Source organism: Oncorhynchus gorbuscha, linkage group LG05, assembly GCF_021184085.1.
Source record: "Oncorhynchus gorbuscha isolate QuinsamMale2020 ecotype Even-year linkage group LG05, OgorEven_v1.0, whole genome shotgun sequence".
In the NCBI taxonomy this organism is placed as follows: Eukaryota; Metazoa; Chordata; class Actinopteri; order Salmoniformes; family Salmonidae; genus Oncorhynchus; species Oncorhynchus gorbuscha.
The window spans coordinates 29,990,408-30,016,310 of NC_060177.1; the positions used below are offsets into that span (position 1 = coordinate 29,990,408).

The 25,903-nt window shown below is 43.1% G+C and overlaps 1 protein-coding gene across 1 annotated transcript in view; it reads right to left on the reverse strand.

The window, feature by feature from the left end:
- LOC124035809 (ankyrin repeat domain-containing protein 11-like) overlaps positions 1 to 24,602 on the reverse strand; it is a 147,320-nt gene extending 122,718 nt beyond the window's left edge. The window contains 1 exon segment of the mRNA XM_046349574.1: positions 24,159 to 24,602. The gene's annotated coding sequence lies outside the window, so the exon portion shown is untranslated.
- Positions 24,603 to 25,903: the final 1,301 nt, after the last annotated feature.

The following is a 25,903-nucleotide window of genomic DNA, read 5'->3' on the forward strand; positions in this document are numbered from 1 at the left end:
CAGTCTCTCGGTCCCAGCTTTGAAGCATAAAGACCATGGCAAGTTTTTCAATGCAATGCAAAGAAGGGCACCTTAAAAATAATAAAAGCAGACATTGAATATCCCTTTGAGCATGGTGAAGTTATTAATTACACTTTGGATGGTGTATCAATACACTAAGTCACTACAAAGATACAGGCGTCCTTCCTAAATCAGTTGCCGTAAAGGAAGGAAACCGCTCAGGGATTTCACCATGAGGCCAATGGTGACTCGAAAACAGTTCGATTTTAATGGCTGTGATAGGAGAAAACTGAGGATGGACCATGAACATAGTTACTCCACAATATTAACCTAAATGACAGAGTTTGCAATAAGACACTAATGTAGAACTGCAAAACATGTGGCAAAGAAATTAACGTTATGCCCTGAAAACAAAGCATTGTTTGTGGCAAATCCAGCACACCACTTAGTACCACTCTTCATATTTTCAAGCATGGTGGTGACTGCATCATGTCATGAGTATGCTGGTCATCGGCAAGGGAGTTTAAGATATAAAATAATAAATTATGGAATAGAGCTATGCACAGACAAAATCGGAGAAAACCTAGTTCAGTCTGGTTTCCAACAGACACGGGGACCCTTTCAGCAGGACAATAACCTAAAACACAAGGCCAAATATACACTGGAGTTACTTACCAAGACAACATTGAATGTTCCTGTGTGGCCTAACTACAGTTTTGACTAATATCTATTGCAAGAATTGAAAATGGCTGTCTAGCAATGAACAACAACCAACATTAATGTTGATTATAATAATGTGGAAATATTCTACAGTCCAGGTGTGCAAAGCTCTTATAGACTTAGAAAAAGTCACAGCTGTAAGTCACTGCTAGAGGTGATAATAGGTATTGACTAAAGGTGTGAATACTTAGGTAAATGTGATGTGATATCTGTATATAATTTAAAATAAATTGAGCAAAAAAAAATAAAAATCTAAAAGCATGTTCACTTTGTCATTATTTGAACAAACAAAAATATTTAACTAGGCAAGTCAGTTACCCTCTCTAGCATAGGGGGCAGCATTCGGAATTTTGGATGAAAAGCATGCCCAAATTAAACGGCCTGCTACTTGGGCCCAGAATATATGATATGCATATAACTGGTAGATTTGGATATAAAACACTAACGTTTCCAAAACTGTTAAAATGGTGTCTGTGAGTATAACAGAACTGATTTAGCAGGCGAAAACCTAAGAAAAATCCATTCAGGAAGTAGTTTTTATTGGTTTTGAAGTTCTTTTCAATGCCATTACAGTATCCATTTACTTAGGACTCCATTTGCAGTTCCTATGCCTTCCTAGATGTCAACAGTCTTTAGAAATCATTTCAGGCTTGTATTCTTATTAATGAGTGAGTAAGACCAGTCTGAACGAGTGGACCCTAATGTGACGCAGAGTTTTCAGGCGCATGTGCATTTCTTGTTTACCTTTTATATTGACAACGTTATTGTCCGGTTGAAATATTATAGATCATTTAGGCTAAAAAAACAACCTGAGGATTGAATATAAACATCGTTTGACATGTTTCTATGAACTTTACGGGTACAATTTGGATTTTTGTCTGATTGTTTTGACTGAGTTTGAGCCTGTGGATTACTGAAGAAAACGCACTGACAAAACTGAGGATTTAGGATATAAAAAAACTTCAAACAAAAGGAACATTTATTGAGTAAATGAATGTCTTCTGATTGCCACCATATGAAGATCATCAAAGGTAAGGGATTCATTTTATCTCCATTTCTGAGTTTTGTAACGCTTCTGCTTGGCTGGTTACTGTTCTTAATAATTTGTCAACTGGGCTATGTTCTGGGCTAGGTAGGTTCTGGTCTAGGTACGCTTTCGCCGAAAAGCATTTTATAAAGATGACACTGTGGTTGGTTTAAGAAGAAGTTAATCTTTAAACCTATGTAAAATATGTTTTGTTTTCTGAATTTTTATAATGAGCATTTCTGTAATTGAATTTGGCGCTCTGCAACCTCACTGGATGTTGGCCAGATGGGACGCTAGCGTCCCACATACCCTAGAGGGGATAAGAACAAATTCTTATTTACAATGACGGCCTGCCCCGGACAAACCCAGACAACGCTGGGCCAATAGTACGCCACCCTATGGGACTCCCAATCATGGCAGGATGTGATTCAGCCTGGATTCAAACCAGGGTCTGTAGTGACGCCTCTTGCACTGAGATGCAGTACCTTAGACCACGCTGAAGCCCATCATGGGATAGTGTCTTTTTTTAAATCCATTCTGAATTCAGGCTGTAAAAAAATGTGGAATAAGTCAAGGGGTGTGAATAGTTTCTTCAGGTGCTGTACATGCAAATATTGGTGCCCACGTGGCTCGCAAATTACACTTAGAGGTGCTAAGTACTCTCGGCCAGCATGCTATTGGTGTGTCTGAGCCCTTACAGAACGCAGGGTGATAAGCAGGGTGCAAACCTTCTTATAAACTCAAAATACACACAAAATGTCTAAAGTGCCTAATGTAGTACCAAAGCATCTTCACCAAAATAACTGGTAAAACATGTAGCCTAAACTAATATTGCTAAATACTGTAAAAATTAACGTGAACGCATTTGCAAACGCATAGCCTCCATCTACCATCTTTGACGAGACACAGGCACTTACTATTGAGACAGGGGTCACGTTAGAGTTCAGAAATCAGCATTTTCAAAAAGCAGACCGTCTAAAAAGTGTTTAAAACCATTTCCACTTGCGTTTTATATTGAAAGTCAGTGTTTTTTTTTGCTGACCAGGGGCGTGCAACTATAGTTTTCTACAGAAAATACATTAGTGCAGCACATTCAGAAAACAGCTTCATTTTCATCAGATGCCAACAGAAGTGCAACGGTATTTGGCCAGCAGCCACACAAGTTAATGAGCATACAATGAAAAATCAAGGTCTTTTCTGCAAAAACTACGCATGGTCATCATATTTGTAAATGTTTATCAAAGAAAAAAATGCAGCCAGCTATATTTGTTAATGTTTCGTTTGAAGTTCATCTTGCATTTTACCAGAGAAAAGGAGGTTTCACTGAGAAAAGTACAGGAGAAAAAGTAGCTACACATCAGTCAGAGTGCTGTCTGCTGATAGAATGCCCCTTTGTGAATTCTCAGAGTGGAGAAGTGCAACTGAAGCACAAAACTTGTCTGATACCGAGCAGATATTACAATAAGAAGCACTTTAGATCTGCGTTTAGAAAACATGTTATTTTCCACCTTATCCAATATCTCACCCTGTCCGCCTCTCAAAGTCCCCACAATAACTTAAGGCTCTGAACAACAGCAGCAGCTCAATATGACAGACACCAGAGTCCAGCGGCAGCCTGATATATTTCAAGCAGCCGCAGCACGCTTATTTTAATATCTTACTGAGGCAAATTAGATTCAGCCATCCTATCAGTCCTCTACATTAGACAGGAACCTGACACTGCCACCTGAGGGGGAGTAGGGGGATGTGTGCTGCGTGTGAGAGAGACCTGCACACTGCCCTTCTTCAAAAACATCTACATTATTGATCAGGCTGGCTTCTGCAGGGACCACGTTAAACCTCAGCTCCAGCGCAGGCAGGCGAGGCTGCAGAGAAGCAGTCAGCCAGGCAAGCAGTCAGGGGGACTGAGAACAGAGCCAGGCAGGCAGCACCACAGGCCCTTTCACACTGCGAGAACACATCACCACAGGCACAAACCCATCTTGCTGTTTGCACTGATGTGCACATCCATGTACATGTTTTGTATTCTAAAGATTGCAGTGAAATGGGAAATTACCTCAAATTTACTGATTATTCTTGAACAATAACATATGGCCTATCAGCCTTTGATAGGTTCTTAGCAGAATAGAAAATGTTCAACAAGGTACTTGGCTACACAGTGAAATAGGGCTAGGTTTTAGTCCTGAACATGATAACAGAGCTTGACTACAGCAACAACAACAAAAAAGCTATTAGCATATGGAAAAGATAAGTTTGAGCCTTCAACTAGGCCCCCATAACAGGCATTCCTGCAAAATGAACATTGCACTTCGACCACAGTTCAAGCTATGGACCTCATTGATTTCTATACTGGAATCCAATTCAACACGATTTTGAGCCTCCCCAAAACAAGCGATTCCATTCAAATGCAAATATCCATCTGAAGGGATGGTCCACATAGAGAAGGCCTCTAACATGGCCAGGGTAGGTTAAGGATAGAGGGTCCATCTGTTAAGTACTATAGAAAGAATTGTAGTCCTACGACTCATGGTAAGGAAGATCGCTAGGTGGGACAACCACATCCTTTCTGCATTGTAACTAAGTCGCACTGGATTTAGTTAAGAACAAGTCAGTTAAGAACAAATTGTTATTTATAATGACGGCCTACCGGGGAACAGTGCCTTGTTCAGGGGCAGAACGGCAGATTTTTTACTTTGTCAACTCGGAGATTCGATCCAGCAACCTTTCAGTTACTGGCCCAAAGCTCTAACCACTAGGCTCCCTGCCAAGCCCAAGAGTGTCTGCTAAATGATTAGAATATAAACGTAAACAGGATGAGGAACAATTATGAAAGGAAGATAGGCAGAGTGATGCAACCAGAGTGAGGGGAAGATAATGGTAGAACATTTTTTTAAAGGATGAAATTGCTTAATTTCAAATGAAGGAAGAAAGCGAGGGAAGAGAGAGGGTTGAATTGAGAATCAGCACCACTCCTGACACAGTTACCAGTGCTTGTTTGTTCAGCACAGCCACCATCCAAACTGGCCTCACACACTCCATGGCAAAACACCCAACATTCTGCTGTTGTCAAGGTAACCGTTTCTCCATAAGGCGAAACCCACATTCCAAGGAATTCAAACACTCACTGGCCCGAATCTAAAACGTGTGCTTAAACGTATGTGCTTTCTCCTGGAGAGTTTCTGCTTCCTCTTTAAAGAAATAAGACAACCCTTTTCAGAATTCAAGAGGAAACGTGAGCATGATAAATGGAGTGAGTTTTGTGGACGAGGAGGACGATAGGAAATCAAACCTCACCCCGGGGGGGACAGACACATCCCTGGTCTCCTGTTGATACTGTGTTCTGAAATAACAGACAATAACACTGCCATTTCAAAATGGCCCCTATTTAAACCATAAAGACTTCCTAAATGTCAGGCAGGCAGCAGACATGCACACACATCTTCACTACCATGGCTGAGTGCTTGTTTGTGACTGACTAGCTCACAGACACAATGGCAGGGGTTGATGTGCCCCCCTAGCTGTCTACCACATACACATGCCCTAGTGCAACAGCAGAGGTGGATTGGGGGTCAGTCAGAGAACACACATTATCCCTCCCCATCTTCAGCTCACTAACCATCACATTTAAAAATTTAAAAAAGCGAGGCTTCAGAAATTTCACACAAAAATCTAAACCAACCATAGTCTTTCCTAATCTAAAACACAGCAGCGCATTTCACAGTACCAAATCCAACCCCATCTCATTCTACAGCCCATCATCGCCATCACCATGGTGATGTGTACATTGATATTACATCTACCCTCCTCTGCAGAAGCAAATCAGAGGCTGAATGCCAGGTTGTTAGAATGCCTGTGCAGATTTAGCCATGACATTTAAGACAAATTATTTTCAGATTTGACTGTATTATTCATTGGAGCGTAGCAGTGGAAAGGAAGTTAAACTACAAAGCGTACTTCTCCCATAAAATAATATTCCATGTCTTGACAGGATGTGTGGGTAGCTCTTTACATTAACAATTAAGGGGTTTTAATCCATTTGAACCCCAGGGAAGACAGTGAGAGGTCTATCAGAACAATTAACACTACTATTATTACCAATATTTCATCATTTGACATTGATATGCCCAGAGGAAACCAATAGGTAGAACACACCTGGCGAGAGAGGCTACATGTGTCAGAAAGCATTTTACAATGTGCATTGTCCTCCACCCATCTCCAGCCCTCATGTTGGAGCTGTGATGGCTGCACTGAAATAGTGAAGTAAACATCTGACTGAGTCACAGCAGAAATGAAGGTGGGAAGGGAACAGCAGTGTGTTTCTGTGGAGCAGCTCACTGCATACGCAGCCTCACGCACTTAAGATTCTGAGACGAACAGGGCTGCAGGAGCCTTGGCTGGTGCACTGACACAGTCTTTCAATGCAGAGAGAGAGATAGAGAAAGAGTGGCGAGTAAAAATGGAATAGAACACGGAGGAGATTTACGAGAGGATGAGCCCTGAAGGATAAAGATGTCAGCATGCTTCAAGTCGGCTGGAGCATAGCCGAACTGTGCTTGCATTCTCCCTTAAAAAGACCTTCAATTGAAAAACAAGAAAAAAAGCATCAATAGTCCCGTTTGTCCAGATTGAGACGCCGTAGCCAGTAAAACTTCTTGATCCAAATCAGTCAGGTTTCAAGACTAGTCATTCAACTGAGACTGCTCTTCTCTGTATCACGGAGGCGCTCCGCACCGCTAAAGCTAACTCTCTCTCCTCTGCTCTCATCCTTCTAGACCTATCGGCTGCCTTCGATACTGTGAACCATCAGATCCTCCTCTCCACCCTCTCCGAGTTGGGCATCTCCGGCGCGGCCCACGCTTGGATTGCGTCCTACCTGACAGGTCGCTCCTACCAGGTGGCGTGGCGAGAATCTGTCTCCTCAACACTGGTGTCCCCCAGGGCTCTGTTCTAGGCCCTCTCCTATTCTCGCTATACACCAAGTCACTTGGCTCTGTCATAACCTCACATGGTCTCTCCTATCATTGCTATGCAGACAACACACAATTAATCTTCTCCTTTCCCCCTTCTGATGACCAGGTGGCGAATCGCATCTCTGCATGTCTGGCAGACATATCAGTGTGGATGACGGATCACCACCTCAAGCTGAACTTCGGCAAGACGGAGCTGCTCTTCCTCCCGGGGAAGGACTGCCCGTTCCATGATCTCGCCATCACGGTTGACAACTCCATTGTGTCCTCCTCCCAGAGCGCTAAGAACCTTGGCGTGATCCTGGACAACACCCTGTCGTTCTCAACTAACATCAAGGCGGTGGCCCGTTCCTGTAGGTTCATGCTCTACAACATCCGCAGAGTACGACCCTGCCTCACACAGGAAGCGGCGCAGGTCCTAATCCAGGCACTTGTCATCTCCCGTCTGGATTACTGCAACTCGCTGTTGGCTGGGCACCCTGCCTGTGCCATTAAACCCCTACAACTCATCCAGAACGCCGCAGCCCGTCTAGTGTTTAACCTTCCCAAGTTCTCTCACGTCACCCCGCTCCTCCGCTCTCTCCACTGGCTTCCAGTTGAAGCTCGCATCCGCTACAAGACCATGGTGCTTGCCTACGGAGCTGTGAGGGGAACGGCACCTCAGTACCTCCAGGCTCTGATCAGGCCCTACACCCAAATAAGGGCACTGCGTTCATCCACCTCTGGCCTGCTCGCCTCCCTACCACTGAGGAAGTACAGATCCCGCTCAGCCCAGTCAAAACTGTTCGCTGCTCTGGCTCCCCAATGGTGGAACAAACTCCCTCACGACGCCAGGACAGCGGAGTCAATCACCACCTTCCGGAGACACCTGAAACCCCACCTCTTTAAGGAATACTTAGGATAGGATAAAGTAATCCTTCTCACCCCCCCCTTAAAATATTTAGATGCACTATTGTAAAGTGGCTGTTCCACAGGATGTCATAAGGTGAATGCACCAATTTGTAAGTCGCTCTGGATAAGAGCGTCTGCTAAATGACTTAAATGTAATGTAAATGTAAATAATTCTGACTATTTTGAGGAATTAATCTAACATAACTCGGTCATTAATTGAAGTTTTTGCCAAGGAGATCTTAGTGGCGCAACTTTTCATCTGACTAGGATGTTTGGTGCAGTATTTCTCAACATTTGCATGAGGACGAGTTGTCTCTCGTTGAATGACAACACGCACTTCGTTAAAGACTCCCTACAGACTTTGGTTTCCCTCGAGAGAAGAATGTGTGCACAAACATCCGAAAACCTTATCGAAGTCCAAAACAAACAAAAACATAAGAATGTCATCGTAATATACAGTTGAAGTCAGAAGTTTACATAAACTAGTTTTAATGACTCCAACCTAAGTGTTTCAAACACTCCACAAATTTCTTGTTAATAAACTATAGTTTTGGCAAGTCTGGTTCATCCTTGGGAGCAATTTCCAAATGCCTGAAGGTACCACGTTCATCTGTACAAACAATAGTATGCAAGTATAAACACCATGGGACCAGGCAGCCATCATACCGCTCAGAAAGGAGATGCACTCTGTCTCCTAGAGATGAACATACCTTGGTGTGAAAAGTGCAAATCAATCCCAGAACAACAGCAAAGGACCCTGTGAAGATGCTGGAGGAAACAGGTACAAAAGTATCTATATCCACAGTAAAACGAGTCCTATATGGACATAACCTGAAAGACCGCTCAGCAAGGAAGAAGCCACTACTCCAAAACCGCCATAAAAAGCCAGACTACGGTTTGCAACTACACATAGGGACAAAGATTACACTTTTTGGAGAAATGTCCTCTGGTCTGATGAAACAAAAATAGAACTTGTTTGGCCATAATGACCACCGTTATGTTTGGAGGAAAAAGGGGGAGGCTTGCAAGCCGAAGAACACCATCCCAACCGTGAAGCATGGGGATGGCAGCATCATGTTGTGGGAGTGTTTTGCTGCAGGAGGGACTGGTGCAATTCACAAAATAGATGCATCATGAGGGTGGAACAATTTATGGATATATTGATGCAACATCTCAAGACATCAGTCAGGAAGTTAAAGCTTGGTCGCAAATGGGTCTTCCAAATGGACAATGACCCCAAGCATACTTCCAAAGTTGTGGCAAAATGGCTTAAACTCTTGCTCCTACCTGGCACGCAGGCATCCCATCTAGAGCTCTGGAAATGCAAATGCACTACGCTAAATGCTAATAGTATTAGTTAAAACTCAAACGTTCATTAAAATACTCATGCAGGGTATTGAATTAAAGCTACACTCGTTGTGAATCCAGGCAACAAGTCAGAATTTTAAAATGCTTTTCGGCGAAAGCATGAGAAGCTATTATCTGATAGCATGTAACACCCCAAAAGACCCACAGGGGACGTAAACAAAATAATTAGCATATTCGGTGCTACACAAACCACACAATAAAATATAAAACATTCATTACCTTTGACCATCTTCTTTGTTGGCACTCCTAGATGTCCCATAATCACTATTGGGTCTTTTTTCGATTAAATCGGTCCATATATAGCCTAGATATCGATCTATGAAGACTGTGTGATAAACGGAAAAAAATAGCGTTTCATAACGTAACATTTTTTTAAATTCAAAAAGTCGACGATAAACTTTCACAAAACACTTCGAAATACTTTTGTAATGTAACTTTAGGGATTAGTACACGTTAATAAGCGATAAAATTCATCAGGAGGCGATGTAAATTCTATAGGTGTCCGTCTCGAAAAAATGTCTGGAGAGAGCTCGACCAAAACATCCGGTCGGAGACCGGAGGGAATCGGTTCCCTTGATTCGGTTTGACCAAGAATCAAAGCCGAATCAAATGACAAGACTCTAGACATCGTGTGGAAGCTGTAGGCACTGCAACCTCTGCCTCATTTAATTCGGTTCACTGAACAATTCCTGGAAGTAGCGCAAGGATATTTATTTCCATTTTCAGTGATCAGATTTTCCTGCACTTTTCGATGAAACGCACATTCTGTTATAGTCACAGCCGTGATTTAACCAGTTTTATAAACGTCTGAGTGTTTTCTATCCACACATACTAATCATATGCATATACTATATTCCTGGCCTGAGTAGCAGGGCGCTGAAATGTTGCGCGATCAAAGCCCTGACCTCAATCCTATAGAAGATGTGTGGGCAGAACTGAAAAAGCATGTGCGAGCAAAGAGGCCTACAAACCTGACTCAGTTACACCAGCTCAGTCAGGAGGAATGGGCAAAAAAGCCTGTCCGAAGCTTTTGACCAAAGTTAAATAATTTAAAAGGCAATGCTACCAAATACTAATTGAGTGTATGTAAACGTCTGACCCACTGGGAATGTGATGAAAGAAAGAAATCATTCTCTCAACTATTATTCTGACATTTCACATTCTTAAAATAAAGTGGTGATCCTAACTGACCTGAAACAGGGATTAAGATTAAGATTAAAATGTCATGAATTGTGAAAAACTGAGTTTAAAATGTATTTGGCTAAGGTGTATGTAAACTTCTAACTTCAACTGTATGCAAACTCTTCTTCTTCTTCTTCAGCCTTAAGAGTGACATTAAGATGAGAAAGGAAAGTGACGTGAGGGAAACTGTGACAAGCTTCTCAGAAACCCATAAAATGGCCTCAGTATGATAGGTTATAATAGCAGCAATCAAAGACTCCCCTCACCCAAGTATACAGGCACTGGGGTGGCCAATTACCCTAAAAAGACACCAAAGTATTTTTTTTAAAGGAAAAAAAGATTAGTCCTCCAATTCAAAGATTTAATTTTCTCACTGATGTAAGATCTGCTGCTAGAGAGCCGACCTGACCGCTTCAAGGACCATTTTGTTTGCCATTTCCTGTTCCCATGGCAGCAGAGAGGTTTCGATGATGGTCGAGTGAATCTGAAGATGGGAGGGAGGTGCAGGCAACAGCACATGGCACATCATCCCCATACAGCCACCCTAAATAAATCCTGCATGAGGACTGCCCATAGTCATCCACCCACTCACCAGCTCGCTCTCAGCCAGGCAGCCAGACACAACCAATTCATCTAATCTGCTGCGACACCAGCCTACTTACAGGGCATGGACATAAGTCATTGGTTTCTGCACCACAGGTATTATGGTTGTTTAACCACAGTCAACACTTCTCCCTCATCAAGGCAGTATGGGTCGTGTGCTAATGTGCTCTGAAGGGGATTTCCATTCCCATAGCTTTGAGAGGCACGCCGTCTCTGGCTGGGGTCTCACTGTAATGGGAGCTGACCACCATGGCTATTGGCTAGCTGTGGGTGTCAGGTGTTTGTGTGGGGGACGGGGGAGGCATTTCAGAGGATCTCAGTCCTCTGTTGGGCCTCTGTGTCACTTCCAATCCTCTCCCATCAGCCAGGAGCCAAACTACCAGCCACCAACCCCCCCACCCTCCCCTCTCACAGACGCGGTCCCTGTGATTTCTCCTCATCGGAAACCTGTCTGCCCAGGAGAAGTGGATATGCATGAATAAAGGCTGGGCAGAAATTACTGCCAAATCCAGAGGGGATGGGGAACATTTGTGTGGCAGTATGCATGTACTTGCTTGTGTGTATGTGCAAGTCTGTGTGTGTGGTCACTACTGAAGGGTCTATTCAGTTCTGCTTCCCAAGTACCACCTGGAAGATGAAGCATTGAAAACATCAGATTGCAGCTACAGCCAACCACACAGCTGGGCTGTGTTCCTGTATGCAACCAGCCTTAACAGGCTTCTAACAGGCAGAGGCCACGCTTAAGGCCGTGGTGGTCAGTCTCACTTCCCCACTTGAGCACTGGTGGTGCAGATGCATCAACTTCCTGTTCTCACAGGCAGGGCTGTCATGCAGCACTGTCCAAACACCACAGCTAGGCTTGATAGGCTGTCAGTAGAGAACGCAATAACCCTTCTTAACAACCCTCTCCAATATCATCCTGTGCTCATACCGCCTCACTCTCTTAAGTGCACACACACATTCAGATTAATACACGTTCACGCTTGAATCGTATGTCAACATACTGTTCCTTTTTTATTCGAGGGAAATCAATTGTGACATGCCGAAAAGACAGGAGAACAACATGTCAACTGCCGAAAAAAAGAAAAAAAACACTTTAGCCAAAATAAAATAGTCTGTTGCAGTGGTCTTTTTAAGTGGTAAGAATCAGTATTACACGGCGGTGTCAAATGAAAAGCGAAGAGCTCACAGCAGGTAGCAGGTTGAGGCCTGAAGAGTAATAGGCCATTTCTTCACAATCTAAGTCCATATGTCATCAGCAGCACCATGGCCCCTTCTTCTAAACCTTCCACTGCCAGGAAACACACACACTACATGGCTGCAGCATCCCAACGAGCACAGATGAATCTGAGGTTGCTAAAGAAATGCTTCAAAGTGCACCCTACAGAGGCTTTGATCACCCAGAGACTGGTGTCTCTCCACCTCACATTCGAGGTGACGCATACCTGGCATTCTCTCACTGAAGGAGAAGTGAACTTCCACAGCCTTTCACTCATTATAGAGCATTTACATGGTGCAGAGGCACTGTAGGAAACCTATGACTTGGCAAACCAAGCATCGCAGAAACAGTGGGGAGGGAAAATGCTAGTACAGCATAGCCCCTCCCCCAAACACGCTAGTGTGTGTGTGTGTCACAGGGATTTACTCAATGAAGGAAACGAGGCAAACAGTTAGCTCCAACGCCCTTCACTTCCGGTGAACAGTGCTTCCTGAAGAACTTGAGCTATGCATAGGTAGAGTGCCCTTCCAACTGTGTGAGGGAGTATAGCAGCACCTTAAGCAGAGACACTAACTAGCTAGACCATCCTGAGCAGAAAATGTGTTTGTAGTGATATGACTCCAAGTATCGATTTGTGAAGTTGAAAAAGCGGGGTGGTTTTTGGGCTAGGTAGCTTTAGTCGGCTGTACCTGCATTAAAAGTGCAGTATTTCACCCTATAGCTTATTCTCAATCTTTAAAAAAAAGAAACAGCCAACATGTCTTCAGCATTTATTTCCATGACTGATCAAAACTCATTTTCTCATTCTCTCTCGTGTCTATGCAGCAGACATACACTATTGGTCAAAAGTTGTAGAACACCTACCTACTCATTCAAGGGTTTGTCTTTATTTTAAAATGTTTTACATTGTAAAATAATAATGAAGACATCAAAACTATGAAATAACATATAGTAACCAAAAAAGTGTGAAACAAATCTAAATGTATTTTATATTTGAGATTCTTCAAAGTAGCCACCCTTAGCCTTGACAGCTTTGCACACTCTTGGCATTCTCTCAAGCAGCTTCATGAGGTAGTCACCTGAAATGCATTTCAATTAACAAGTGTACCTTCTTAAAAAGTTAATTTGTGGAATTTCTTTCCTTCTTAATGCATTTGAGACAATCAGTTGTGTTGTGACAAGGTAGGGGGATAAACAGAAGATAGTCCTATTTGGTAGTTCATTAGAGTTATCAGCCTCAGAAATTGCAGCCCAAATAAATGCTTCAGAGTTCAAGTAACAGACAACAACATCAACTGTTCAGAGGAGACTGCGTGAAAAATTAGGCCTTTGTGGTCGAATTGCTACAAAGAAACCACTAAAGGACACCAATAAGAAGAGACTTTCTTGGGACAAGAAACATGAAAAATGGACATTAGACCAGTGGAAATGTGTCCTTTGGGCGATTTTTGGTTCCAACCGCCGTGTCTTTATGAGACGCGGTGTTGGTGAACGGACGATCTCCGCATGTGTATTTCCCACCGCAAAACATGGAGGGGGTGTTATTGTGTGGGGGTGCTTTGCTGGTGACCCTGTTTGTAATTTATTTAGAATTCAAGGCACACTTAACCAGCATGGCTACCACAGCATTCTGCTGCAATAACCCACCCCATCTGATTTTGGCTTTGTGGGACTATCATTTGTTTTCAACAGGACAATGACCCAACACACCTCCAGGCTGTGTAAGGGCTATTTAACCAAGAAGGAGAGTGATGGAGTGCTGCATCAGATGACCTGGCCTCCACAACCCTCCAACCAATTTGAGATGGTTTGGGCTGAATCTGACAACAGAGTGAAGGAAGAGCAGTATTCAAGTGCTCAGCATATGTGGAACTTCAAGACTGTTAGAAAAACATTCCAGGTTAAGCTGGTTGAGAGAATGCAAAGAGTGTGCAAATCTGACATCAAGGCAAAGGGTGGCTATATGAAGAATCTCTAATATAAAATATATGTTGATTTGTTCAACACTTTTTGGGTTACGACATGATTCCATAGTTTTGATGTCTTCACTATTAGTCCACAATGTAGAAAACAATAAAAAGAAAAACCCTTGAATGAGGTGTTCAAATTGCAATAAAAATCCCAGAATCAAAATACATATAGAATCATTAGAATTGCAATATCTTATTGTGAGGTCCCGGGCAATTCCCGGCCCTCGTTGTTTGTATGTGTGGCTCGGGAGGGTGTATGTTTAGCTAGCATGACTGTGCATGACATGGCCACACCTGTCTGACCTGGGCCTAGCCAGGAATGCAGATAAGCATGACTGACTAACAGTAGAGAGGGGGGGAGCAGCAGGCCTCGACCCTGTGAAGTTCTCAGTGGGTGGCTGGTCTGCGCTCTTACTGCACTTTCAAGTGCTCCAAAAAAATAACCCTGTTACACACAATTGAATAATGAATTATGTGAAACATTCATAATAGAATAGCCTTAAATAGAACCCAATAGCCTTAAAAAAAGATTTCAATGTGAGCCCTGCAACTGGAATGGTTCTCTAAAAGTGTACCGAAAGTGCCACCTGAAATTTCCGGTTTTCAATTTCACACCATCGGAGTATCCAAGATTTACAAAATCTCCTGTGGTACGTTCAAAACAGGACATCATTCCAAGAAATTAGCATGGAATTTCAAACCTAAGGCAGAGTACAGCATGTTAGGCATTCTAAATGAAAATAACACCTGTGCCATAATTGTAAGTGAAAAATAGCATTATAAACAATCCCTTGCATACATAATTAGCAAGTAATAAATTGTTTGGTCCTACATACTCCAGCAAGATAAGGCTGGCGTGTTTCTATAAAAAAGCAACACTACCGAGTGAAGTCTGATACATGTAGGACAAATAATGAAAGTTGGCCTACATTTGGCAGTAGGAGCATTAGTGTCCAAACACACACATGACTAACATTCTTAAGTTTAAGTTTGGAACCACCAAGATGCCTCCAAGAGCTGACCGGCTGGCCAAACGGACCAATCGGAGGAGAAGGGTCTTGGTCAGGGAGGTGGCAAAGAACCCAATGGTCACTCTATGGCGATGGGAGAAGCTTGCTGAAGGACAACCATCTCTGCAGTACTCCAACAAATTTGGCCTTTATGGTAGAGTGGCCAAACGGAAGCCACTCCTCAGTAAATAGGCACGACAGCCCACTAGGAGTTTGCCAAGAGGGACCTAAAGGATTCTCAGACCATGAGAAACAAGGTTCTCTGGTCTGATGAAACCAAGATTGACCTCTTTACCCTAAATGCCAAGCGTCAAATCTGGAGGAAACCAGGCACGCTCATCATCTGGCCAATATCATCCCTGATCCCACATGCTCCAAGAGGGCCACCATTGTTCCTGTTCCCAAGAAAGCTAAGGTAACTGAGCTAAAGGACTACCGCCCTGTAGAACTCACTTCCGTCATCATGAAGTGCTTTGACAGACTAGTCAAGGACCATATCACCTCCACCCTACCTGACACCCTAGACCCACTCCCAATTTGCTTACCACCCAAATAGGTCCACAGACGATGCAATCTCAACCACACTGCACACTGCCCTAACCCATCTGGACAAGAGTAATACCTATGCGAGAATGCTGTTCATCGACTACAGCTCAGCATTTAACACTATAGTACCCTCCAAACTCGTCATCAAGCTTGAGACCCTGGGTCACGACCCCACCCTGTGCAACTGGGTACTGGACTTCCTGAGGGGCCGCCCCCAGGTGGTGAGGGTAGGTAAAAACATCTCCACCCCGCTGATCCTCAACACTGGGGCCCCACAAGGGTGCGTTCTGAGCCCTCTCCTGTACTCCCTGTTCACCCACGACTGCGTGGCCATGCACGCCTCCAACTCAATCATCAAGTTTGCGGACAACACTACAGTGGTAGGCTTGATTACCAACAACGACGAGACGGCCTACAGGGAGGAGGTGAGGGCCCTTGGAGTGTGGTGTCAGGAAAATAACCTCACACTCAACGTCAACAAAACTAAGGAGATGACTGTGGACTTCAGGAAACAGCAGAGGGAACACCCCCCTATCCACATTGATGGAACAGTAGTGGAGAGGGTAGTAAGTTTTAAGTTCCTCGGCATACACATCACAGACAAACAGAATTGGTCCACCCACACAGACAGCATCGTGAAGAAGGCGCAGCAGCGCCTCTTCAACCTCAGGAGGCTGAAGAAATTCGGCTTGTCACCAAAAGCACTCACAAACTTCTACAGATGCACAATCGAGAGCATCCTGTCGGGCTGTATCACAGCCTGGTACAGCAACTGTTCCGCCCACAAACGTAAGGCTCTACAGAGGGTAGTGAGGTCTGCACAACGCATCACCCGGGGCAAACTACATGCCCTCCAGGACACCTATACCACCCGATGTCACAGGAAGGCCATAAAGATCATCAAGGACAACAACCACCCGAGCGAGCCACTGCCTGTTCACCCCGCTATCATCCAGAAGGCGAGGTCAGTACAGGTGCATCAAAGCAGGGACCGAGAGACTGAAAAACAGCTTCTATCTCAAGGCCATCAGACTGCTAAACAGCCTTTACTAACATTGAGTGGCTGCTGCTAACACACCGACTCAACTCCAGCCACTTTAATAATGGGAATTGATGGAAATTGATGTAAAATATATCACTAGCCACTTTAAACAATGCTACTTAATATAATGTTTACATACCCTACATTACTCATCTCATATGTATATGTATATACTGTACTCGATACCATCTACTGCATCTTGCCTATGCCGTTCTGTACCATCATTCATTCATATATATTTATGTACATATTCTTTATCCCTTTACACTTGTGTGTATAAGGTAGTAGTTTTGGAATTGTTAGGTTAGATTACTCGTTGGTTATTACTGCATTGTCGGAACTAGAAGCACAGGCATTTCGCTACACTCGCATTAACATCTGCTAACCATGTGTATGTGACACATTTGATTTTATTTTTTTGATTACAGTGAAGCATGGTGGTGGCAAGCTTCAGGCTGAGGGGACGTTTTTCAATGGCAGGTACTGGGAGACGAGTCAGGATTGAGGCAAAGATGAACAGAGCAAAGATGAACAGAGCAAAGTACAGCGATCCTTGATGAAAACCTCCTCCAGAGCGCTCAGGACATCAGACTGGTGCGAATGTTCAACTTCCAGGACCACGACCCTAAGCACGCACAAGACAATGCCAAAGCCCGGACATCTCTGGAGTGACCTTTTAATAGTTTTGCAGCGACGCTCCCCATCCAACATGACAGAGCTTGAGAGGATCTGCAGAGAAGACATGGGAGAAACTCACCAAATACAAGTGTGCCAAGCTTGTAATGTCACACCTAAAAAGACTTTAGGCTGTAATCACTGCAAAGGTTGCTTCAACAAAGTACTGAGTAAAGGGTTAGAAAGCTGTCGTCAAGGCAAGTGTGTTATGCTTTTAATTTGAATATATATGCAAAAATTTCTACAAACCTGTTTTTGCTTTGTCATTATGGGGTATTGTTGGTGTAGATTGATGAGGAAACCATTTTTTAAATCAATTTTAGAATAAGGCTGTAATGTAAGAAAATCTGGAAAAGGTCAAGGGGTCTGAATTCTTTCCAAAGGCACTGTATGAGAAACTTTAGGAAAAACAGGTGTATCAACCAGCACCTCAGTCAGCAGGTGTTGACTATCTATAGACTCAAACACCACTAACAGGTTTGAAGGGCAGTTGGCTTGGCTGCAAGAGGAAACAGTATTTGGGTGCAAAACAAACTGAAGCATGCTTTAACCTTAGTAGGAAATATGCAAGCCAATCTCAACAGTCAGGTGAAAGTGCTCACAGGGCAAGTAGGACAAACATAAACCTGTCCAAACAAACAGCTCCGCACATGTAGAAAAACACCAATCCAACACAAGTCACAGGCAAACCCACCCCCCACCAGACAGAGCCTCTAAAATCACTGTTACACTACACAAAAGGAGCTCAAAGCAATCCTGAAAAGCTAGCTATATCAACCTAGTCATATGACACACTGGCCTCGTTTGTCTGAAACACAGTTGTCTATCAAACCCTAAACGAATAACAGAAAGTTCCTGTGTGCAGGCTTAGGTTTAACATCCAAGATCACAGTGTGACACCCATTAGAACTGGCAACGGGAAGGACTGAATGCAATGCATAATAACAACCAGAATATAGGCTAGTGGAAATAAACCAGAAGATATGGTGGAAACAATGTGATGAAAGAATCATAACAAATGTGTGGTTAAAGTACATTGGCAATGTACAAAGCAAACAAAAACTTCAGCTGCAGGGTAGCCTAATGGTTAGAGAGTTGGACTAGGAACCGGAAGGTTGCAAGTTCAAACCCCCAAGCGGACAAGGTACAAATCTGTCGTTCTGCCCCTGAACAGGCAGTTAACCCACTGTTCCTAGGCCGTCATTGAAAATAAGAATTTGTTCTTAACTGACTTGCCTGGTTAAATAAAGGTAAAATGTAAAATTTTTAATTACATAAAGAGATTGACCAACAAGCAAACTCCACAAATCAAAGCTTGGTTGTATATTTTTTTGTTTGTTATGTCGGAGTGGTGAAAATGTTCATGGTGGTCAAAGGAGGGTGCTTACGGCCTTTGTGTGATGTATATGGCACCACGGCTGGTAAAAACAAAGTGTCATAGACCTCTTTGGTCTTTGGTTAGGTATGCTTTTCTGTCACGCACTGCACCACCCTCCCCCTTCCTGTCGCTGCATTTCAATGTAAATGGACCGATTGAATGGCTGCAGCTGCCCCATCAAAAGGACAGCAGAGCTGAAGGCCCCAGTGATTGAGATTCAGCCAGGCCACACTCCCCCACTCACCCCATCACCACAAGGACAGGGGAGATACGAGCCCACAACCCACAGGAAACTCAACTGGCTACTGCTCTAATTCTCTGGCACAACTCTAGCCAGTAGCTTAAAACCATTTCTAAAATGGCAGTCCTCCTCCCAAGCATGTTTTTTTGTGATCGAGAGGCATTTCAAACGCTGGATAAAACCCTGCTCACTTAGAACTTGAGCAGCTGAGAGGGAGAGGGAAAAAAAGAGAGTATGAAACATTTAGGAGTGAGGAGGAATGATTGAGGCAAGGCAAGTGTTTCCATGTGAGCCGAGCTTGGTCTCTCTCCACCCAGACAGGACAGAGCAGCAGAGGACACGTCAGTGCTCTCCTCTTTCAGGGGCTCACAGGCAGTGTCTGAAGAATTGGCCGGCTAGGCCAACTACCAAAGGACATTCTCAGTGCCACGTATGGATAATACATCACGCAGTGCTCAGCACATCCGATCAAAACACCAACTGTTGTCTTCAGCTTTACACCCCCCCCGCGATCTTTCCCAGCTCACATCTGCCCACGTTAGCAAAGCTGAAGCCTCCCCCACACTCGACACAGTAACAGCTCTCTCACACGCAAACAACTTATTGAACATAAAGTGCTGGACCTTTTGGGAGGAAATACACAAAAGTACAACACTATCCATCTGTAAACAAGGAAGCAAAAGCCCATCATTGAAGTGTTTGCTTCATGACAATGTTTGGGAAATAACACTGCGTGCTTCTCAATTGGAGGTTGACCGATTATGATTTTTCAACACCGATACTGATTATTGGAGGTCCAAAAAAAGCCGATAGCGATTAAAGCGACAGATTTTTTAAAACATTTAACAATTACAACAATACGGAATGAACACTTATTTTAACTTAATATAATACATCAATAAAATCAAGTTAGCCTCAAATAAATAATGAAACATATTCAATTTGGTTTAAATAATGCAAAAACAAAGTGTTGGAGAAGAAAGTAATATGTGCCAATGTGCCATGTAAAAAAAGCTAACGTTTAAGTTCCTTGCTCAGAACACGAGAACATATGAAAGCTGGTGGTTCCTTTTAACATGAGACTTCAATATTCCAAGGTAAGAGGTTTTAGGTTGTAGTTAATATAGTATTTATAGGACTATTTCTCTCTAGACCATTTGTATTTCATATACCTTTGACTATTGGATGTTCTTATAGGCACTATAGTATTGACAGTGTAACAGTATAGCTTCCGTACCTCTCCTCGCCCCTACCTGGGCTCGACCCAGGAAAACATCGACAACAACCACACCCGAAGCAGTGTTACCCATCGCTCCACAAAAGCCTTGCAGCGTAAGGGGAATAACTACTTCAAATCTAAAAGCGAGTGACTTTTGAAACGGTATTAGCACAAACCCAGCTAACTAGCTAGCCATTTCACATTGGTTAAACCAGCCATTAGGCTGATAGGCTTGAAGTCATAAACAGCGCTGTGCTTGCGAAGAGCTGCTGGCAAAACACACAAAAGTGCTGTTTGAATGAATGATTACAGGCCTGTTGCTGCTCAGTCAGACTGCTCTATCAAATCAGACTTAATTATAACATAATAACAGACAGAAATACGAGCCTTTGGTCATTAATATGGTCGAATCCGGAAACTATCATTTCGAAAACAAAACGTTCATTATTTCAGTGAAATACGGAACCGTTCGGTATTTTATTTAACGGGTGGCATCCCTAAGTCTAAATAACCTTCTTACATTGCACAACCTTCAATGTTATGTCATATTTGCGTACAATTCTGGCAAATTAGTTCACAATGAGACAGGCAGCCCAAACTTTTGCATATTCCCGTGACTCTACATGCAATAAACGCAAGAGAAATGACACAATTTCACCTGGTTAATATTGCCTGCTAAACTGGATTAGTAGTTATAACTAGTGATTACGATTGTTTTTATAAGATAAGTTTAATGCTAGCTAGCATTTTACCTTGGCTTCTACTGCATTCGTGTAACAGGCAGGCTCCTCGTGGATTGCAATGGTTAGAGCGTTGGACTAGTTAACTGTACGATTGCAAGATTGGTTTCCCTGAGCTGACAAGGTGAAAATATGTCGTTCTGCCCCTGAACATGGCAGTTAACCCACCATTCCTAGGCCGTCATTGAAAATAAGAATGTGTTCTTAACTGACTTGCCGAGTTAAATAAATAAAGGTAAAAAAATAAAAAATACTAATTTAAATTGGAGCCCAAAAATACAGATTTCCGATTGTTATGAAAACTTGAAATCGGCCCTCATTAAATTGGCCATTCCGATTAATCGGTCGACCTCTACTCTCAATAACAACATGTTCCACTCCAAGTGTGCCCTTATCAAAAGATCAAAAACAAAACTGTTCAGTTTTTTTTTTTTAATGTAGCAAAGTGGAAGATGTGAGTAAAACCTGTGACAGGAGAGGATGCATCAGACACAGAACTATCCAAACTCCAAATGAGGCTTCCCTGTCCGTGGAGCAGAGCAGGGAGAATGGGACACAGCCATGATGTTATCTTTTGCACACGCGCGTGTGTGTGTGTGTGTGTGTGTGGGGGGGGGGGAAGCAATTTCAAAAGGGGGTTAAATGGCATTTGACAGTCCAGAGAGATTGCGCTAGTTGGGCGAAGGCTGGAAAAGATTTACACTGCAAAGAAAAAAAGTGAACACAAGAGAAGCAGGAGTAGACATCCTTGTTTACTGAAAGACCAACACTCAGCACTAGGGGAGAGTTTGGTAGGAAGGAACCAGACCATGTGAGGACTTTAAGCTGTATTCTCCCTGTGCCTACACACGATGGATTTTTCTTTCCCCAGTTCAACTAGAAAAAGTAGTTTACCTCAACAACACGCACCATACTGCTGCTTATGTCAGGCACTGTGATTACGGTGGACCCAGAATGTTGCATCAACAAAATGCAAAAGCGAATGCTAGCCACATTCTATGGACACAGAAGCTTCTGGAACATTGCTGGCCAATGTGGAACACTGGCTATACCCTAATGCTGTCCACAGTACTGGTGGGGCCAACTAAACGACTGGGATTCTCATCAGCTCATACCACAAAACGTTCCTTCCCACATTCAAACATGTGGCCTGCAACCAGAGTAAACATTTTTTTTTTTAAACATTATGATTCAAGATCCAACACCTTGTCAGAGCTATGACTCAATCCAATGGAAACGGTTGCCTGGGTATAAACATTGTTAATCTTTAGGTGAGCAGTGTAAGCCTTGCGTGACATAACAAGTGTGGGGGCAATGCAGCTACTGCACACTGACCTCAGGGCAAAAGCGTAGAGAGAGGATGTGGTGGGACGAACGACAGACAGTCACAGTACTGATGTTATGCTGTGTCTTTCCTGCACTGCAGGTTTAGATAGTCGCACAGAACAGCGTAAACATAGTAGAGGGCTGCAAGATGGAGGATGTACAGACTTGCGGAAGCACTGCCACTCTCCTCTACACAAGACATAACATGTCAAACTGAGCAAGGCCGACCAATCCAGACTGCCAGAGAGGTATTGTGAAGGGACATGCAACATTCCCCACTGGGATTTATATTTCTGCCCTGTTATTAGCCTGCCTGACAGTGCTGAAGGTGTCACATTACACACTGTGTAGGCAGGAGAGGGCACAGAGGGACCATGTCAAATAGTGGCACTGCCATGACCACAAATAGGTTAAAACTCAGGAGACTTGGGCCAGGACACAACAGGAACCACAGTCTCTGGACCTGAGTAAAAGACGCTCACTTAGGCAGCTGAAGACAAGGCACACCGGATGGCACAGATTGGCTCCCTTGAACAGGAAATCCCAGCTCCCAACACAGCTCCTGACCTCACTGACCCAGGCAGGACACAATTTCCTGTCTCAGGCTTACACACTACAACAGGACACTGTGGTGGAAATCTCCATCTAGGCTATAAAGTTCTCCAAAACCTCACCCTAAAGCTGAAACTAACATTGGGAGTGTACCAAGCGTATACATCGCGTAATGTGTGTTGTACCAGGGTACTAGGGCTACTTATTGATTTAATACATCCAACAGAGCCAAGTTGTATTTACATCAAAAATGAAGAGAGAAGAAGTTGCAAAATAACTACAGAAACTAAGAGACATGAAATTGCTGCTTCCAGCGTCTTGACTAAGGTGGTGGGGGATTACATGCATTGCTGCATCTGCAATGAATTTCAACGTGAACGCCCAACAAGCTGAAGAGCTCAGTATCTCTGAAAGAAAATACAGCCAGCAGCTCCACTGCAGTGTTTTCAACAGAACTGATACTGCACCAAAACGTTATCAACCACAGCCTACTCCAAGTACAGTAGTCGTCTGTTGGGAATCTTGCCCTTCTTTTCATGCTCTCCCACAACCAGTAGTCAAAGCCTTACTGTTGTGACTTCTTGTTGACTTAATTTGCATACCATTCCACAGCCACTCAAATGGTAGAGCCTGTCAAGCAATGGTATTGGGTCTACTATAGGAATTAATTCGAAAACACCACACACCTGCATTACTTTGATGACAAGCATAATGATATTCTTGTTAGGAAAGAGTAAATGACACATTTCCCAGTAACCATCTTAATACATTACAGTAAAACATTCTAATCAAATTACAAATCCTGGATCCATGGACCATGAGTCGACTAGGAAAACAACAAATCGAGGAGAAGTCCAGCAACTTTGGAGAACACTAACGTTAATGTATTATTATTATTAAGTCCTAGCTGATCTCACCACTGCATTACACATCAGCATAACTAATTATTTCATCCCATCTCGGTGTATTTTTCCAAAAAGAAATCAGCAGATGAGTTGTTTGAAATAACGTCACTGGCAGTGATACAACGTCCCTTGAACACATGGCGTTATTATTATTTTTTAAACAACTAAATAGATCAATCGCCTGAAGAGAAGTGTAGGCTATTACATGGATGGCACTGAATATTTTCAAATACATTTGAGAGTATATCCCAACTACGTATGCAACGCAATATCTAGCTATAACATCAAGAGGATCTGTAGGTCAACAAACTACTCGCAGGCTAGTATGCCACGGGTTTCGCCTAGATTAAGCCCTTACTTGCCATCTTGCTAGTTAAACGCGAACTGTTACGCAGTTAGAATGCTGGACTGGGGGAGGGGTGGGGGTCAGCTAGCTTCATAACACATTTCTTCGACTCGAGCATGAAGCCATGTTATCTAGTTAGCTAGACAGCTACGGCTAACGGTATAACTAGCTAGTATATCTAGTTCACTAACAAACGCAGCTAGCTAGCCAACTAATGTTATTGCGTCTTACCTTCAACGGAATCTGAGTTACGTCGAGAAGCTTATCCCCGATATTCCTGTCCGATGCTTGTTTTTCCCATTTGAGGCCCTCTGGTTCAGCAATCTGCCGTCCGTAGACATCCAAGAAATACTGCAAACATCTCAGTTGAAAATCAGACTACTTGAAGCTAACGTTAGCAAGCTAGGCTAGTTAGCTAGCTAATATTTCTAGGCTAGTGCTAACTAGCTTGCTAATTCCTGAACACCAACAATCGACACATACAGCTTAAAATCTTCTCGAAAACGTCCTTGTACAATTTTTATTTTGTGACCATGGTCTGAAATGAAGATTTGTATGCCCAATAATCAAAACTGGAGCCTTGAGAGGTCAACTTAAAGTAGCTAAAAACGATATTTTGTTTCGGCTTAATCTTCTTTAAACTACCCCTTGCAAACTGTTTCCAGACGGGCTTTGGCTTCGATATGGGGCTGAAGGAAAGAAAAAGATGCCAAATGAAACACTGACTGTGATTGGCTCTTGAATGTGGGCGGGTACTATTTGTGCACCGATGAAACTGGCGCCATTATGGATCAAATCAATGTACCAAATCTACATTGACACAATAATCTGAAGGCGCGAACATGGTTGACCGAGTACTTCAGTTTCCATGTTTGGGGACCCATCTCCATTATACAGTTGGGAGAAAAGCAAAGGAAATGGAGTACGAAGGCTGGGTGCACTTGATTGATCTCGCCTAGCCTGATGGAGTAAGACATCTCTTATCGTGTTATTATTCACGTGAACAAACATATTATTGCATACTTAAATCTGATTGTACTCATGATGTCAGTTGAACCGTAGCACCTTTACAGATAACTAAGCAGCCAGTATGACCCACATGTCAATAAAGGTCAAATAAATACATGTCCAGATCACAGGTAGGACAGGTCTGAATATCCTATTTAACTTCCAAAACACTTTTTCTCTCAGTGCAATCATCAATACATGATTTTACATTTACATTTAAGTCATTTAGCAGACGCTCTTATCCAGAGCGACTTACAAATTGGTGCATTCACCTTATGACATCCAGTGGAACAGCCACTTTACAATAGTGCATCTAAATATTTTAAGGGGGGGGGGGTGAGAAGGACTACTTTATCCTATCCTAGGTATTCCTTAAAGAGGTGGGGTTTCAGGTGTCTCCGGAAGGTGGTGATTGACTCCGCTGTCCTGGCGTCGTGAGGGAGTTTGTTCCACCATTGGGGAGCCAGAGCAGCAAACAGTTTTGACTGGGCTGAGCGGGAACTGTACTTCCTCAGTGGTAATGGTGGTGATTTCAATGTCATAACATTGTTGTTGTTGTTGTTGATGATCTCTGCACATTTTGAAAGTCAGACAGGTTTGGGTTGTTTGGTAATACATATCGATTGCACCGATTGAATAGCGGCCTCTGCTGGGCGGCAGCATGACATGCATGGAGATGTAAGAAGAGCTATCATTGGTTAAGAGAAAAAATAAATATCTTAAATCTGTTTTCTCATTGGCTTATTTTAATGTTCGTCACGGTGATGGGGTGAGCCTTTATTTTGACTCTTTCAGAGAATAATTTGTTTTTAGGTCCTCTACAATATTAAATGGACATACACGTTGTACTGCATGCTTTTAGGAGTTATTTTTGTTTTGTTTTTGTGACATGCTTTGTAAACAACAGGTGTGGACTAAAAGTGAAAGGCTTTACTTATGGGCCCTTCCAAACAATGCAAAGAGAAAGA